Source organism: Sapajus apella, unplaced genomic scaffold, assembly GCF_009761245.1.
Source record: "Sapajus apella isolate SASKATOON/1434 unplaced genomic scaffold, GSC_monkey_1.0 scaffold621, whole genome shotgun sequence".
Taxonomy (NCBI): domain Eukaryota; kingdom Metazoa; phylum Chordata; class Mammalia; order Primates; family Cebidae; genus Sapajus; species Sapajus apella.
In genome coordinates, this window is record NW_022437547.1 from 6,461 (window position 1) to 22,147 (window position 15,687).

General features: G+C 43.6%; 4 long non-coding RNA genes across 4 annotated transcripts; 3 read left to right on the plus strand and 1 right to left on the minus strand.

The window, feature by feature from the left end:
• The first annotated feature begins 202 nt into the window (after positions 1–202).
• On the plus strand, positions 203–15,312 carry LOC116546145. The gene is made up of 3 exons (XR_004266602.1): positions 203–215; positions 3,235–3,237; positions 14,823–15,312. It is a non-coding gene; the product is annotated as an uncharacterized LOC116546145 (long non-coding RNA).
• LOC116546144 lies at positions 242–10,227 on the minus strand. The gene is made up of 3 exons (XR_004266601.1): positions 10,135–10,227; positions 1,263–1,264; positions 242–252 (listed from the first exon to the last, which is right to left on the minus strand). It is a non-coding gene; the product is annotated as an uncharacterized LOC116546144 (long non-coding RNA).
• On the plus strand, positions 5,505–8,541 carry LOC116546146. Its single transcript, XR_004266603.1, has 3 exons — positions 5,505–6,025; positions 7,834–7,871; positions 8,518–8,541. It is a non-coding gene; the product is annotated as an uncharacterized LOC116546146 (long non-coding RNA).
• Positions 10,243–10,707, plus strand: LOC116546142. The gene is made up of 2 exons (XR_004266600.1): positions 10,243–10,330; positions 10,590–10,707. It is a non-coding gene; the product is annotated as an uncharacterized LOC116546142 (long non-coding RNA).
• Positions 15,313–15,687: the final 375 nt, after the last annotated feature.

The window sequence follows — 15,687 nt, forward strand, 5'->3', positions numbered from 1 at the left end:
ATCCCAGAGTCCAGGTCATCCTTTCAACTCTTGTGTGGAATCCGTAACATCTCGGTTTCCACTTATTTTGGAGATGGTTTCAAATCTTCCATCTCAAAGTCTGAGTCTTCCCACAGGTGAATAGAGGAACCCTTTCTGTGGGTGTTTACTAGCAGGGCAGTGACCGTGTCTTCCTCATTTGTCCTTACCCCAGAGCTCAGTCCTGGGAAGGACAAGTTAGGCTCCATTGATGTTTTAATGAACACACCTGGGCTGGGATCTAGTGCAGGTGTGGAAAGGTGTTCTTCCAGCTTGTTGAGCTCCACACTCATCCTGGAGCCTGCCCAGCTTCTGAGTCAGGGTCCCTGGAGATGAGGGCGAGCTCCTGAGGACAGTGAGATGCACCCACCCCTGTGCTCCTGCTGCTCTGCTGTAGTCTAGACAGGGTGTGTAGGGCCACACTCTTCCACTGGTTGCAAGCGCGTCCCTGCTGGAATCCCTCTGGACCTGGATGTTGTCCTCACTGTCATATGCCCAGCCCCACACAGTGCCTGGCCCTTGTGCAGATGCCCAGGAAGTAACCGTAAATGTGTGGTAGGATCACAGCAGCAAATGATTCTGCAAAAAACACCAGGATAGGGGAGTCAGGTCTTCCTCATGTCTGGATCTCTGGAGCTGTCCTATCTAGTGTGCTTCTGTCATATACATGTCTCTTTATAGTTAAATAAACTTAAATATGTACAATGAAATATTCAAAATCTCCTCACAACAGCCACCATGCAATGGACCAGCAGCCATACAGTAGAGGGCATTTCCATCCCCACAGAATGCTGTCTTGCATGTCTGCTGTGAGCCTGGCCCAGGCTGTGATTGTTGGACTCTTCTCACTGAAAGTGTGCACATCAAAGTTGGGATCTCAGGGTTGTGGGATTGGAGGTGAAACCTATAATGAGCCAGTGGAAGGAAAAGTGGAAATGTGATTCCTTCAGCTCCTCTTTCTCACTTGAAGGCTGGAAAGTGTGAGCAATGCCTTGTTGAAGACCTCTGGCTCCACAGAGCCTAGAAAGAGTCTGAGAACACTGAGGAAAGCTCAGGGTGATCTCATGTAATCCAGTGTGACCTCACCTGGAGTAGGAGGTTGGGTGAGTCACTCTCTGAAATAACTTCTTGCTGAGATTTGTGTCTCTAAAGATTGGCCAGTGGACACCATCCATGAGGGAAGCTGCAATAGGACAATTTCTGCAGGTAGAAAATGATACCGTAGGCCGGGCGCAGTGGCTCACGCCTGTAATCCCAGCACTTTGGGAGGCTAAGGTGGGCGGATCATGAGATCAAGAGATCAAGACCATCCTGGCCAACATAGTGAAACTCCATCTCTACTAAAAATACAAAAATTAGCTGGGCATGGTGGCGTGCGCCTTTAGTCCCAGCTACTCGGGAGGCTGAGGCAGAAGAATTGCTTGAAACCAGAAGGCAGATGTTGCAGTGAGCTGAGATCACGCCATTGCACTCCAGCCGGGGTGACAGGGGGAGATGTCATCTCAAATACAAAAATATTTGCTTCTGAAATATTGTGCCCCCATGCTAGGACCCTGTTGTCTGAGTTTCTGTATCTTTTCCTCTCGTAGATTTCAGTCTCATGAATGCATATCTTCCAATGCTGTTCTTTTTCAACATTATGATTATTTGAGACATATAAGAATTCATCAAAAATTTTGGGTTATCTTTTCCATTTCTGCACAAATGGCTGTTCCCAGTTTGATAGTAGTTGCTGTGCGTCTTTGGATCATTTTGTACTATTGTGTATTAGTTAGGTTTTATCTTCCTGTCTGTGAATATGGGATGCCTTTTCATTTATTTGTACCTTCTCTGCTTCCTTTCAGTCACATTCTGTTCTTACCAGCTTAAGGGTATTTCATCTCATTGGTTAGATTTATTTGGAAGTATCTAATGATGTCAGAGGTTATTATCCATGGAATTACATTTGTAGTCTTACTATTGGATTATTTATATTGATTGCATATTAACACAACTGCCCTTTGAGTGTTAACTTTGTACTCTGCAATTTTGATGAATTTATTAGCATGAATAGCATTCTTGTAGACTGTCTCCGATTTTCCATATGCAGAATGTTAAAGAAGTTCTCAGCTTCATACCTGTCTTCTCAAGTATATTGGAGGTCTGTTCATATTTACCTACTGACTGGTGTCCTTCCAATTGGTGTAGTAAGGTTGTTCAAGAAATACTTTGCCTACTTATGCCATAATTTATAGTTTTAATTCTTTGTTCATGCTATTGTATTTATTATTTTTCCATAGAGTAAAATGCAGTATTTCTGATTTGATTCTGCATACCTAACTTCCCTCTTTGTGTTGACTGAAAGAATATAGGAACATCTCTTGTGCTTCTGTCTTTCCACCATCAATTATCTTTTAAACTCTAGACTTTGGAATCTGAAGCAAATCTGGAATTGTGGAAATGTGAAGGAAAATGCACAAGAAAGAAACCTAATGTTGCTATTCCCATGGCTTCCCTCCTTACATCAGCCTGAATATATGTTTAGTTCACAGTATTTGAGAGCTTGTTGCTTCTACTCATATCAGAAGTTTTCCCAAATACATACTGATAATATCTATGTCTAGGCCAGTTTACCTACCAAAACATAGTTTTAAACATACTTTTGTGGATTATTCAAAATTCCCTATGTTCAGAGATATGAATAATATGCTTTCACCCAACCTATTACCCTCCTCAGAAGGAAGGAGTGCAGAAATCAGGTCTCCCGTGACACCATCCAGAGCACTTTTCCAAGGCCAAGCTACAGTCATCTCCATTACTTGGCAACAGCTTCAGTTGGAGCCACTTTTCATTTAAGAGAAAGAAACCATACAGGATATGATATCACATGCTTAGAACCTTCCATTATGGTAGATAATTCTCCTCCCCAAGTAAACTGGTATTTGTTCCATTTGACCAGGTATCTGTTGATCTTTCCTCAGGTCACTGGCTCATTTAGTAGACAATATGCACTTAAATTGTTTCTTTTTTTCAGAAGTAGCTACTGTGTGGAATCAGGATGTCACCAAAAGCATTTTTGACACTCGTACCTCATTCTTTCATCCCAAGGTTAGAGTTCAGTTGAAATGATGATTTTTGGACAGAGCAGTTGTGCATTATGGCATTGCCCCTGACTTGGGAGCTTATCTCTCGGGTTTACATGCAGCTCTGGAACATGTTAAGCTTTGAGATATCAAGCAAGTCAGTTCTTTTTTAATTTACCATTCTGAAGATCTACAATACACAGTTTATTTTAATAAACTCACTCAATCCTTACTACAGACCTCACCTAAACAGTGATTGTTTGCTATCTACACACTCCTTGGATGGAGAAACAGAAGGGCTAATGAATGTGCCCATGATTCTAAGCCCCTAAAGGAAGGAGGCGAGATATGAACCTAGGGATATAGCTCTAAAGCTGAATTGATAATGAATTGTTGAACTGCAATTATTACCCTCAGGAGGATGGCTCTCAACCCTACCATCACGGAGAGCCATAGTTTGGTTGCCTCACACATGCTAGTCCTAGATTTACATGAGTCTATGGAGATCCCAAACACTGTCTATGATTCCAAGATGGCTGCAGCAGTCACGTGGCTTAGGGCAGACAACAGTGAATGTAACTGCAGGATATGGCACAGCCATTGGTGTGAATAATACAGAGCTGCCCCAGATGCCTCTGTCAACAGGGTCAAATGCAAGTTCTGAATATTAGGAAGCAGTACTTAGAAATATTGAGAAACTCCTTTCAATGCTGGGGACATTCCTCAGCAGTTGGCCCCAGACAAATAAGATGAATGAGATATTTTTTGAGATAGTTGAAAACTCTTATCACCACAAGACCAAGAAATGATCAAATCCTGCAAACTACATCCATTAGACACAATGACAATTAAGGCAGCAAAAAAGCATTGGGTTACTAGCTCACCACACTCACTGCAGCTCTGCACTGCAGAGTTAAATCACATCAGCATCCAGCCCATGTCTCCCTTCCTGAAATACACTATGCTCAATGCACTGGCGAGTACAAAGATAGGATCCCCCCTAGGCAATTACTACACATGCATGACAAAGGAAAGGTGGACTGAAGAAGGGACTCTCGTGTGATTAACACTGGCTGTTTTATAGAATATAATTCCAATATTTCTGATTCTTCCATTGTCAACTGTAACAAAAGTTTAGTATATAACTGCAATAGACTGTTTTGCCTAGAATTGAATCCATCTGTCTGTTCAACTTAGCTTTTATTCGAGGTTTGAAAAGTCTAAAAAACAGAACTGCAGTGACATCCATTTATGTGACAGCCATTTCCCTTTATGTGAATCCATAAATGGAAAAATATTCTTGGGACGTAAATCATATAAATAAATATTGTTGTTATTTCTGTTTGACACAATAAATCCCTAGTGTCCTCTTCTAAAGAATAAACCCCACCATGATTACACATTGCAAACCAAAAAGTTATCTAAAACAGGTCTCAATCCAATTTAGAAGTTTAATTTGCCAAGGTTAAGGGCATGCTGGTGACACAGCCCAGGAGGTCCTGAGTACATATGTCCAAGGTGATCAGGCTACAGTTTGGTTTTTACGTGTTTTAGGGAAACATAAGACATCAATTAATACATGCAAGATGTAAATTTCTTCCGTTTTGAAAGACAGGACCACAGAAAGTTGGAGAAGGTCGGGGCTCCAGGTCATAAGAAGGATTTCAAGATTTTCTGATTGTCAATTGGTTGAAAGAGTTTTAAAACCTGGAATCAATAGAAGAAAGTGTCTGGGTTCAGATAAGGGCTGGGTTGACCCAAGTTTTTATTATGCATCTTTGAAACTGTTGCTAAATCTGGCAGCAGCATGATTGGGTCCTAGAGTACTGACATAGTCTTGAATATACTGTTTGTTTAAAAGAGCTTCAAAACGTGTGAGAGGCAGAAGGTTCCATTGAACCTTAGTGTGCATTTGAGTTTCCATTTTCGTTTGACTCTTGTGTTGCTGCATGATGCCTCCAGTACGAGGCGGAGACCTCCATGTCTCATCTCCTTCCTGCTGCCCTCCCTTGCCAGCCCTCTTCCACCCAGGGGGACAGCCCAGCAGCAACTCAGTCCATGCTTGATAATCACCCACCTCCATGCCCCACATCCAGCAAAGCTCCCTGAGTAGCTCACAGCCACCAACCACCAGGGTGCTGAGATTTCCTCTGTGTCCTTCCAGTGTCTTCAGATGACCAGTCCTGGGAAGAGGAAGAAGACCTGGAGGAGCAAAACCTCTATGTAAGACTCCTTTTCTTTGTCTTCTAAAGAAATTTTGCTTTTGTGATTTATTCTCAATTAATTTTGATACAAAAATCTGAAAACGTACATTATGTAAAGCGTATGCAATTCTCTTTGTGGGGGTGAAGTTCAGTGGGAGTGTCTTCCCTACTAACATGCAATACACTGGGAGGTTTTCAAATGGCAGCATCCATCATGGGCTGTAATGCAGAGGCACTGTCCTCAACACATTTTCCTCCTTGGGTTAAACATTGTGTGTTTGCCCATTAAATCCACTTTAAAGGTGAATTCTGTGAATAAAGATCTTATCGTTCCATAAGCATCCTCATGGTTTTGGGGCTGTTGACCTACGGCTCAGCCACCGTACCACTTCTAGTTTTCTACCCTTGCCAAGGGAATAACAGCTTTATGTGAAGGGCACCGCAGAATCTCATCCTCATAATGTTTTCTTTTGTTTAATTTCAGAAACTATCCCAGGAGAGGGTGAGAAGTAAGTACTGTGAAGTAACTCACTTCATGAAGGACCAACTTGCTGCTTGAGTGTATAGAAACCTGATTGTGGGATCCCACTAGGAAGGAGGATTGGGGGTCTCCTGAGAGAAAGTGATTTGGCCAATATAGAACTCCAGCCAGAGAGGCTGTAGGAAGGTTTGTCTACCCAGAGCAAAGACCAGGAAATGATGTGTGAGGCAGCGTGGCTTCAGCTGGAGGAAGAGGCGTGGGTGAGTCACTCTTTCTAATGACTTGTCCTGATGTTTTTGTTCCTAAAGGCTGGATTCTGGGGAGCGTCTTCAGGATCACTGAAGACGACCCCCAAGTTAGGGAACTACTTTCCAGGTAGGACCTGATGGGAAAGGGTTCCTGAGAGCCTTCATGTTATCCCCGCTGCTTGAGGGACTGAAGAAGGGAGTATGAAATCAGAAAGAAAATGAAAATGTGTGTGAGGTTTGGTTTGTTCTTTTCAAAGTTTATTGTCATAAAGGTAGGAATTGTCTCTCTGGGCTATGAGGGTGCTGTGTTCATTAGAGATGATTTTTGCAGTATGCCCGCTCTTTTCTGCCCAGTGAAACATCAAAACCTTTGGTTTGCATTAATCAGCATTTCTTGGGATTATGCACAAGGGATGTAGGGCTGGGCATTGAGTGTCATCCGTAAAGGAAGGAAGGAATCTGTGGGAACATCTCTCTCACAGGCATTTACTTGAACTTAGAGAAAAAGTTCTGCTCTGTGCCAAGGGGAAATTGATAACCACCCTCTAAACTTTTAAGATTTGTTATAGCACATTTATGTTTCTGTCCTGTCTGTGGGTTTAAAGGGGTCTCCCAGGGGTGGATGGCACAGTGAATGTTCACTCTGGGCTCACTGGTACATCTCCAGTCTCCTGGGAAGGCAAGGGAGAAGAGAAGTCTGACCTTGATCACATTTGTGGCCTCCACTTCCCACCCCTACCACGGATTCTGAGATATGGCTTCTTTCTCTCCAGTTCTCTAATTTTTGGGGAAACCAAGAGTTCCTTCCCACAGAAGATGGCATTACACTATTTCCTGTCTTCAAATATTAGGCTTCCATTGTTCTCTAAGTTGATATTTATAAGTTAAGTTCTGGACCTTTTATTCACAGATTGCTAAAAGTTGTGCAGCAAACTCCTATGATAAAATGTGCTGATAGCACATAATTCTGTCCATGCTACGGACGACATTTTTATCTTTGGAGGATCCTCATTTTATATAATAAGATACAAAACTAAGTGGGCACGCTCTATCCAGTCTGGGGCACTTCATTAAAGACCCGAGTTTGCTGCTATCTGTCATTTGCTTTTTTTCATGACACATTTGAACCACCTAAATATTGCCAGCACCCTCTTTTGGGACCCTGACATCTGAGAGGGTGAGATGGCACAACTGCAGTCATCCCTTTCCTCCCTGAAATTTCCCTCCTCCTTTAACCTTCTCCCTTAAGCAACCTGCTGTGACTGCTAATGACTTGTTTAGATCTCTCCAGGTTTGAACTATTATACATAGAATAAGTCAATATGTGTTTCTCGATGTCTGGCTTTTTCCCTCACATTATGATTTGAAATTCATTCATGTTCGTAAGTGTACCTGTAGTTCTTCCATTTCCTTGTTGCATACCATTCCACTGTAGTCACATATTAGAGTTTATCCACTCTACTGTTGATTGACATCGAATTTTCTTTTTCTGTTTTTCAATAATTATGGCTGTGATAAGTAATGTGGCTTTGAGTATTTTTGTCAATGGTTTTGGAATAATACTGGCACTCATTTCTGTGTAGTAGATTGTTAGAAGGGAACATATCTTTTATTGTCATGAATAGTGCCAAATATTTTTCAAAATGGTGATGCTAATTCATGCTCCTGTAGCAGCGTATGTGAGGAGACATTTCTCCAAATCCTTGTGAACTTAGTTTTTTCTCTCCCTAAAAATTCCATCACTGTGGTTAGTCTTTCATTTGTATGGCATCTTACTTAAAATTTTTAACCAAAAATTTTGTCTTAATCTAATGATGCAGGCCAGTAGATTTGTGTACACCCATCTGACCCCAGCCATGTAAGTAATCATTGATCAACATGTCACTGTGCCACATGACTGTCCTGAATAACAACTGCTTAAGTTATTAAAATGAAAAGGATGACTGATACACATTTGAGTCTTGGATACTATGTGGTCACTTCTCTATGTTGCCTCTTTGAAGCATCACAATCACTTTGAGGCATTATTAGTTTGGTTCTATTCATTATACAGATGAGAAATGTGAGTCTTAGTTAAGTAAATTATTCACCAGACACACCCACAGCTGGATCTCTCTAACAGCAAAAGCTAATCTATAAACTAACATGCTGCACTGCCTGTAGTGGCGAAGTAGACTTGCTGTATCAAACAGAATCACCTAGTCCTCAGTTGCACCATTCAGTAAGCATCAGCATAGCATGAAGTGTGCTCCCTGTTGTGTTGCGGGGACAAAACATCTATCCCAGGCCTCTGTGGCCGCCCATTCTGTCCTGTCCAATGAAGCTCTGTTCTGTTCCATTGGTCTACATCTTTGTTTCGGTACCAGTACCATGCTGTTTTGATTACTGTAGCAGTTGACTACATTTCTGATCAGGTTTACAATACTCGTTGAGAGAAACAGAGCGTTGTGCAAACAATCCACAGCATGACATGCCCCTCATAAAGCTTTGTTTCTGCGTTGCAGGTAGTGCCGGTGTTCCCTCTGAAGTGAGACTCTGGGAAGTATTCTGGAGTTATTGTCAAGAAAAAAAAAAGCTGGTTTCAATGTGACGTGCCACCCTGATTCTGGGATTGTGATAGGAGTAAGCATAGTGCAAGTGTTTTTTAAAAACCTGAATTCCCCACAGAAAAATCATGGCCAAATTTTGAGGCAGCAGCTGTGCTCCCTTTTGGGTGGCACTGAGTTGGGTGCTTGAGGATTGGCGGTGTCTCATGTGAGGCTGCATCATGTGATGTGAATGTGGAGCTTCTGTGCAGGCAAGGCTTTGTGTGTTCTCAGGAGAGAGTTTCCATTTACACAGCCCATTCGCCAGTGTCCACTTCTAAAAAATAAAATCCAGCCCCACTCTACTCTGTCTGTACAGTGACTCCTCCACTCTTACCAGAGCCATCCCTGGGTCTGGTTTATTATCCTCACTGTTCAGGTGGAGAACCTGAAGGACCAATGAGTGGCCCAGCTCCTGAGTTCCTGAATGAAAAAGCGAAAACATGAACCCAGGAGTGTGGGCCTGACACTGGCAACTACTGGCATGCTCTTAGTCAGGGGGTGTTTGCCACCACGCAGGGAGTCCAGCATTCATGTATAAGCCCTAAGTAGATCCCAGACACTGTCCATCATTATAAAGTGGCCTCCGTGGTCACACAACCCAGGACTGTAACCCAGTTACAGACACATCTCCCCACAGACTGGCGTAGTCATCAGTGTGAAAAGCACAAAGATCCCCAGGTCTTTGGATCAGCTCACAGGTCCTTTTCTCTTTAATTTTTAAGTTCAGGGGAACCTGTGCAGGATGAGCAGGTTTGGTACATACGTAAATGTGTGTCATGAGGGTTTGTGGCACAGGTTATTTCATCATCTACATATCAAATCTAATATCAGTTATTTTCCTGATCCTCCCCCTCCTCCCACCATCCACCCTCCAGTCGGCCCCAAGCTCACAAATTCTAAGAGGAGTGGAGGACCACATGGGCCAGTGCTGCCCACTTCAGTTGTGAAGTTAATTTGCTCAAAAGCTGGCCAGAGCACATAAGGATTGGTGATGATGTATTTTAGTAGATTTAGTAATATTATCTTCCCAAGCCCTAAAATGCTCAAACCCTGCCATCTGAAAATGGTGAGGAGAGGGACAGGCAGGAACTCTGTGCAGCACTTGGTTGGTAGCCTGGTTTCCATCCCCTCATGGGAACTTGCTTGTGCATGCGGGTTAAAGACCCTTCGCCTCAACCCAAGCCTCCTCCATGAGGAGACTCTCACTGGTGGCCAGCTACTGCAGCATATGGCCACCAGCCCAAGTGAAACAAAATGTTGCTTTAAAACAAGTTATGTATTCCTAGATTCCACTCATTGTTTTGTCATCTCTGCTCTCTCTGTGGTTATGTCTTCCTATTAATTTCTGATATTAATTTTATGATTTCCCTTTTTTCTTGATAAATCTCACTAATGACTTGTGTACTAGACTTTTCTTGAAAACAACTGTTGGTTTTCACCCACTGCTGAGTCATCATCCACGGCTGGGGCATCAGGGTCATCATCTACCGATGGAACATCATCCACAGAGGGGTCAACATTCACTGATGGAACATCATCCACTGCTGGGACATCATCAACTGCTGGGGCATCATCCACCAATGGGACATCATCAACTGCTGGGGCATCATCCACCAATGGGACATCATCAACTGCTGGGGCATCATCCACCTATGGGACATCATCAGCTGCTGGGGCATCATACACTGATGGGACATCATCAACTGCTGGGACATCATCAACTGCTGGGGTATCATCTGCCGATGGGACATCATCCACCGATGGGACATCATCAACTGCTGGGGCATCATACACCAATGGGACATCAACCACGGCCGGGGGCATTATCCACGGCCGGAGGCATCATCCATGGCCGGGTGCGTCTTCCATGGCCGGGTGCGTCTTCCACGTCTGGGACGTCATCCACTGCTGGGTGCATCTTCCACGGCTGGGGTCATCTTCCACAGCTGGGGTATCATCCACACCTGGGTGCATCTTCCATGGCTGAGGCATCATCCACGGCTGGGGCATCTCCCACAGCTGGGGCATCATCTATGGCTGTTTTGTTCAATCTGTATCTGAGCCACAGATCCAGATTATTAAACAATAATTTGAGTTCCACTTTTACAGTTTTTATTTGTTTCATAAGTTATTTGTTAATAATTGAATAAAATAATTAAACCAGAATTTTCCCCTTTTCATTATTTCTATTTCCATATAGAAAGAGTTGTTTTAAGAAAACAGATGCCTCTGTCTGTGTTTGTGAACAGGAGTGTTGGGTCTAAACCCTTTCTCTGGTAGCTCTGCAGGAAGATTGCCCACCTCACCCTTGCTTTCTGCAGCGGGTTCCAGAGGATTCCATTTAAAGGAGCATCTCTCCCCACTCTGCCTCACCTGACACCAGCTCTCCTGTACCGACTGGCTTTCTAAACGCTTTCTTCCACCTTCACTTCATTGAATTCAAGACTCTGGAAAATTGTTAAAAATTATAAAAAGGTGGGAGTGGGGGTGATCTGGAAATCTCTGCTATAATATTTTTAAAGGAATCTACTGAAACTATTTATGTTTTAAATAAAGCCATCCCTTAGCACTAGAATATCAAGCCATTCTTTTTTAACAACTTTGAGATATAATTCAAATGTTTTTATATGAACATATATGTGTGTATGTGTATATATACAACTATATACATGTGTGTATACATACACATAGTTGTATATATATGCACATACACATATGTATATTGTTATATATAGTTATGTGTATATATACACATACACACACACATATATATAGTTGTTTTAGGACACAAAAATACTGATCTTGAGAAAAAAGCATTGGCCTACATAAATATTGAAACTATCTGGCATAGCAAAAGTCCCCTTTAAGAAAATGACTTACAAAGCACAGAGTGACAGAAAATGCTCACGGTGTGTATATGTGAAGAATGTGTCATGTTGGCCCCAGCTGTCAACATTGCCAGTGTTGCTGCTGTTCTCAGTGCAGACAGCTGTGGCATTTGTTCAGAACCTTCAGATGCTGAGGGTGGCTGAGCCAGCCCTGCCTCGGCCACAGACCCTAAATTGGACAGAGGGGAGGGACTGTGGGTCAGAATCAGCATAGCGAGGAGGGCAGGTGTGTGGAGCAGAGCCAACTGTGGATCCCCTCTCCCCAGGTGAGGTGTCCCCTCCTCTGTACAGTGAGTGAGGAGGGTAAAGACAGGAGCCCTGGGTATGGTTCAGATGCGACTCCGCTTCCTGACACTCTGCTGTGGAGCCTGAGCTTTCTGAAGCCACCTTACGTCTCCCAAAACCTTCACGGGAACAGAGCCACTGCATTGAAATAAGAGCTGTGACCCGCCTCTTCCTGGGCCCCTCTGTCCTGAGTTCTCACAGCTGACCCTGTGGGGTGAAGGTGTGTCCTGGCAGGTCAGTGTTGCCACCCAAACCTACCCAGTGGGCTCCCTGATGACCAAACTCCCCTGGAGGCTCTGAGTCATTTTCCAGCTGGGAGAGGCCATCTCAGGAGTGTCCCTCACTGTCCCACACTGTCCTCAGATCCCAAAGCCTTCCTGCCTCTGACACACCGCGGCATCTCAGGTGGAGAGCGTTGGCTGTCCTGATTCTCCTTTCTGAAGCAGCTCACGATGTCAGAGAGGGGACAGGGCAGCCGGGAATCCTAGGTAAAGGGCATGGGTTGAAGGGAGGTCACTTGTTCCTGCCAGTTGTGCCAGCAGAGCATGTGTGGCACTTTCTGTCGGTGTATCCTGGGACCCAGAAGCGCAGAGTTTACTCACACTATTAACACTCATCATCAGCCACCTAAAGGCCTCTCTTTCATATTTTTCTTTATCACCATTTCAAATCATGTTTTCCTCCATCTCTGAGTCACCAACTCAAGTGTAAATCATGTGGTTCCATTCCGACTTCCAAATCATCTCTACAGACACTTAAAGAATTCATAGTGTGTTTCCATTTCTTAAGCAAATAATTTTTCCTCTTTAGGCCTCATCTGATTTATTTGTTATTTTTTCTAAGATTTAAACTCAAACATTTAATTTCATCCACGTGTGCATATGAACCATTTCCATTACTTCCAATGGGTCAGCATTGTGTAAAGTACATTTTAGTTTAAACCCTGTGCTGAGCATCCAGGTTGCTGCCGATACCACGTCACCAGTGAGGACTTCCTTCTGCATGTTTCCCTCCATCTCTGAACCACAGTGGACTAGCTGTGTGGAAGGTGCACACTTAATGTTACTATGTGCTGAGGGACATCCTGCCGGATGGCTGACCTCCTTAATATCCCAGTTGTAAGAGCTTCTGAAGCTCCACAGCCTGGCTGGAAATTTATTTTTATTTTTTAAATTGCAACATTAGTTGTCTACTTGACACTCACTGGTTTCATGCCTCATTCAGAAGTAACTGCACAATCCTAGGGCATTCACAGGAACCTATAGGTTTTGCCAGCCCCGCCCCTGGCTGGCTGATCTCCAAACCCTTTCACTGGCTTCCCGCTGAGAAGGCTCTGGCAGCTCCTGCTCCCCCCAAGCCCTTTTGCTTTGCTTTCTGCCCTTCCAGGCAGTTCCTCCCACCACAGATGCACTGGGCTCCACAGGGGTTTCTTTCACTTCAGGTGGATCAGAACATGTGACTTTTATTCAACAACATTTTGCCTTCTCTAAATTGCTTTGTTGTGATATTTGTCCATTTTTAGTGACATGTCCATTTTATGTCTTTTCTATTTTTTCTTCTGAAATCAGATTGTCCTCGCTAATGTCTTTCCATTGTTCCATAACCCTCTGCAATTTTGCCTGTTGGATCCTTCTTCTAACAAAGCACCTTAAATAGTCATTCTGGAACTCAGAAGGTTATGTGACTTATCAAAATCCTAGAAACCTCAGCAAGTTCAGCACATGAAAGTGCACTCAATCCCAAGTCATTAGCAGAGTCCACATTGAAACTAGTTTCTCACTCTTACACCCACCAGGATAGGCACGTTATCAGAGACAAAAATGCAAAGGGTGGTGAGGATGTGGAGGAATTTGAACTGTCAGGTTACTCTGGGAACATACTTAGTTTCAACCATTTTGATAAATGGCTTTCTAGTGTGTACTACAGTCATCAGCACCTGTGACCCTACAGTCCCACTCCTGCCATCTATGTCCAACAGACATGTATGAGCCAAGGATGTTGGTGTCCACCTGGGGGACTTTACAGATGCCTTGTTTCAAACAACCATCATGAGAAACAGCAGAGTGAATGTAAAAAACACAGAGGTGTAAACTAGTTGTGCCAGCTTTCTACAATGTTATATACTGACTCAGCAGTACAAAATGACAAACGCTTCATCACGTGGAACATGGGTGAAATTCACATATTCACATATAATTTTCAACCAGAAACAAAAGAGTACATACTGTAGGTTTGCATTTATATGATGTTTAAAAATAAATTTAAAATGTGTTGATCATGATCAGGGTAGGTATGTCCTGGGGTTACTGCCTGGAAATTAGCTGCATAGGGACTGCCGGGGATTTACATCTGGGCGGTGGTAAGACAGTGTTTGTAAGAAGGCAGCCGTCTGCGCATGTCATATGTGTGCACTGTGCCGCGGGTAAAACAACCATCACCTAAAAACTAATGCAAATATTATCATTCCATCATGCAAGTGTCCATCCTTATTGTCTCCCTGTGAGTCTATCTATATTTTAAATAGAAGTAATTTCAATTTTGTATGTACAAGAACACGCTCACACTGCTCTCTTTTAACTGGGAAAACCATGATAGCAAATTCTGTAAAAGACATGACAAGAAAGGTGAATTAAAATTCAAACTCTTTTGAATACTGTTGCCAAAATATCACACAGTACATTAGTAATCTTGATTCCGAGGTTTTTTTTTTTTTTATTTTATTTTACTAAATTTGGGATACATGTGCAGAATGCACAGGTTAGTTACACAGGTATACATGTGCCACGGTGGTTTGCTGCACCTATCAACCTGTCATCTACGTTTTAAGCCCCACATGTGTTAAGTATTCATCCTAATGCTCTCCCTCCCCTTGCCCCCTACCCCTGACACACCCCAGTATGTGATGTTCCCCTCCCTTTGTCCATGTGTTCTTATTGTTCAGCTCCCACTTATGAGTGAGAACATGCGGTGTTTGGTTTTCTGTTCCTGTGTTCGTTTGCTGAGGATGATGGCTTCCAGCTTTATCTATGTCCCTGCAAAAGTCGTGAGCTCACTCTTTTTTATGGCTGCACAGTATTCCATGGTGTATGTGTGCCACATTTTGGTTTTGTAAAGGAAAGACTGGGGTTTTGATATGGATATAAATGTGGTGGGATGAGGACAGGATCCCTACTGTTTAGGGTGCTGCTGGGGAGAGTGGTGAGAAGAGACAGAGCCTCAGGTTAGAGGAATGGACATTTGGTTAGAAATAGGACCTGGGTGGTCCTCAGGGACAGTCCTGGGGTGGGGTCTCCAGGCTGTAGCTGTGGAGGGTTCCCTCAAAAAGGAGAAGGGACTCTGTGCATTGTCCCTGCAGGGCTTGGGATGCAATAGGAGTCTGAAGACGCTGAACTTTGGTTTGGAAGAAATGAACAGGAAGAAAGGTCCACTCTGTGCTGGTGCAGCCACTGCCCATCCTCAGCCAGGCCTTAGTCCAGCTGCACAGACAGTGGCTCAGATCAATAGTAAGTCAGGCGGGAAGCTTTATAAACTGAGTTCATCAAGCTGACACTCCAGCCCAGGCGTCACTTATCAGACAAGGGCATTAGCTGCTCACCCACAGTTGGTCAAGTGGAGGGAAGCGAAGCGGTCATGTGACAGTTTATAATGTTGCTTTCTAATACAGTTAGGGGTCAGTTGGCTGCAGGGGTCCCTTGTAACCAACTGATCATTGGAAACGTGTAGCCCATGGCAGCTGACTGTGACGCTGCTATGAAGGGATTGCCCTGTTTTGAATCACCCTCGTCTTTCCAAGGGACTTCATTTGAGGTAAACCACATCCTGTTTGGGGTCTGGGATGGAAAGGAAGAGACAGAGGCCGGGTCTTGTGTCCAAGCTCTTTTCTGGGCTCAGGCATCTATTCCAGGACATCAGC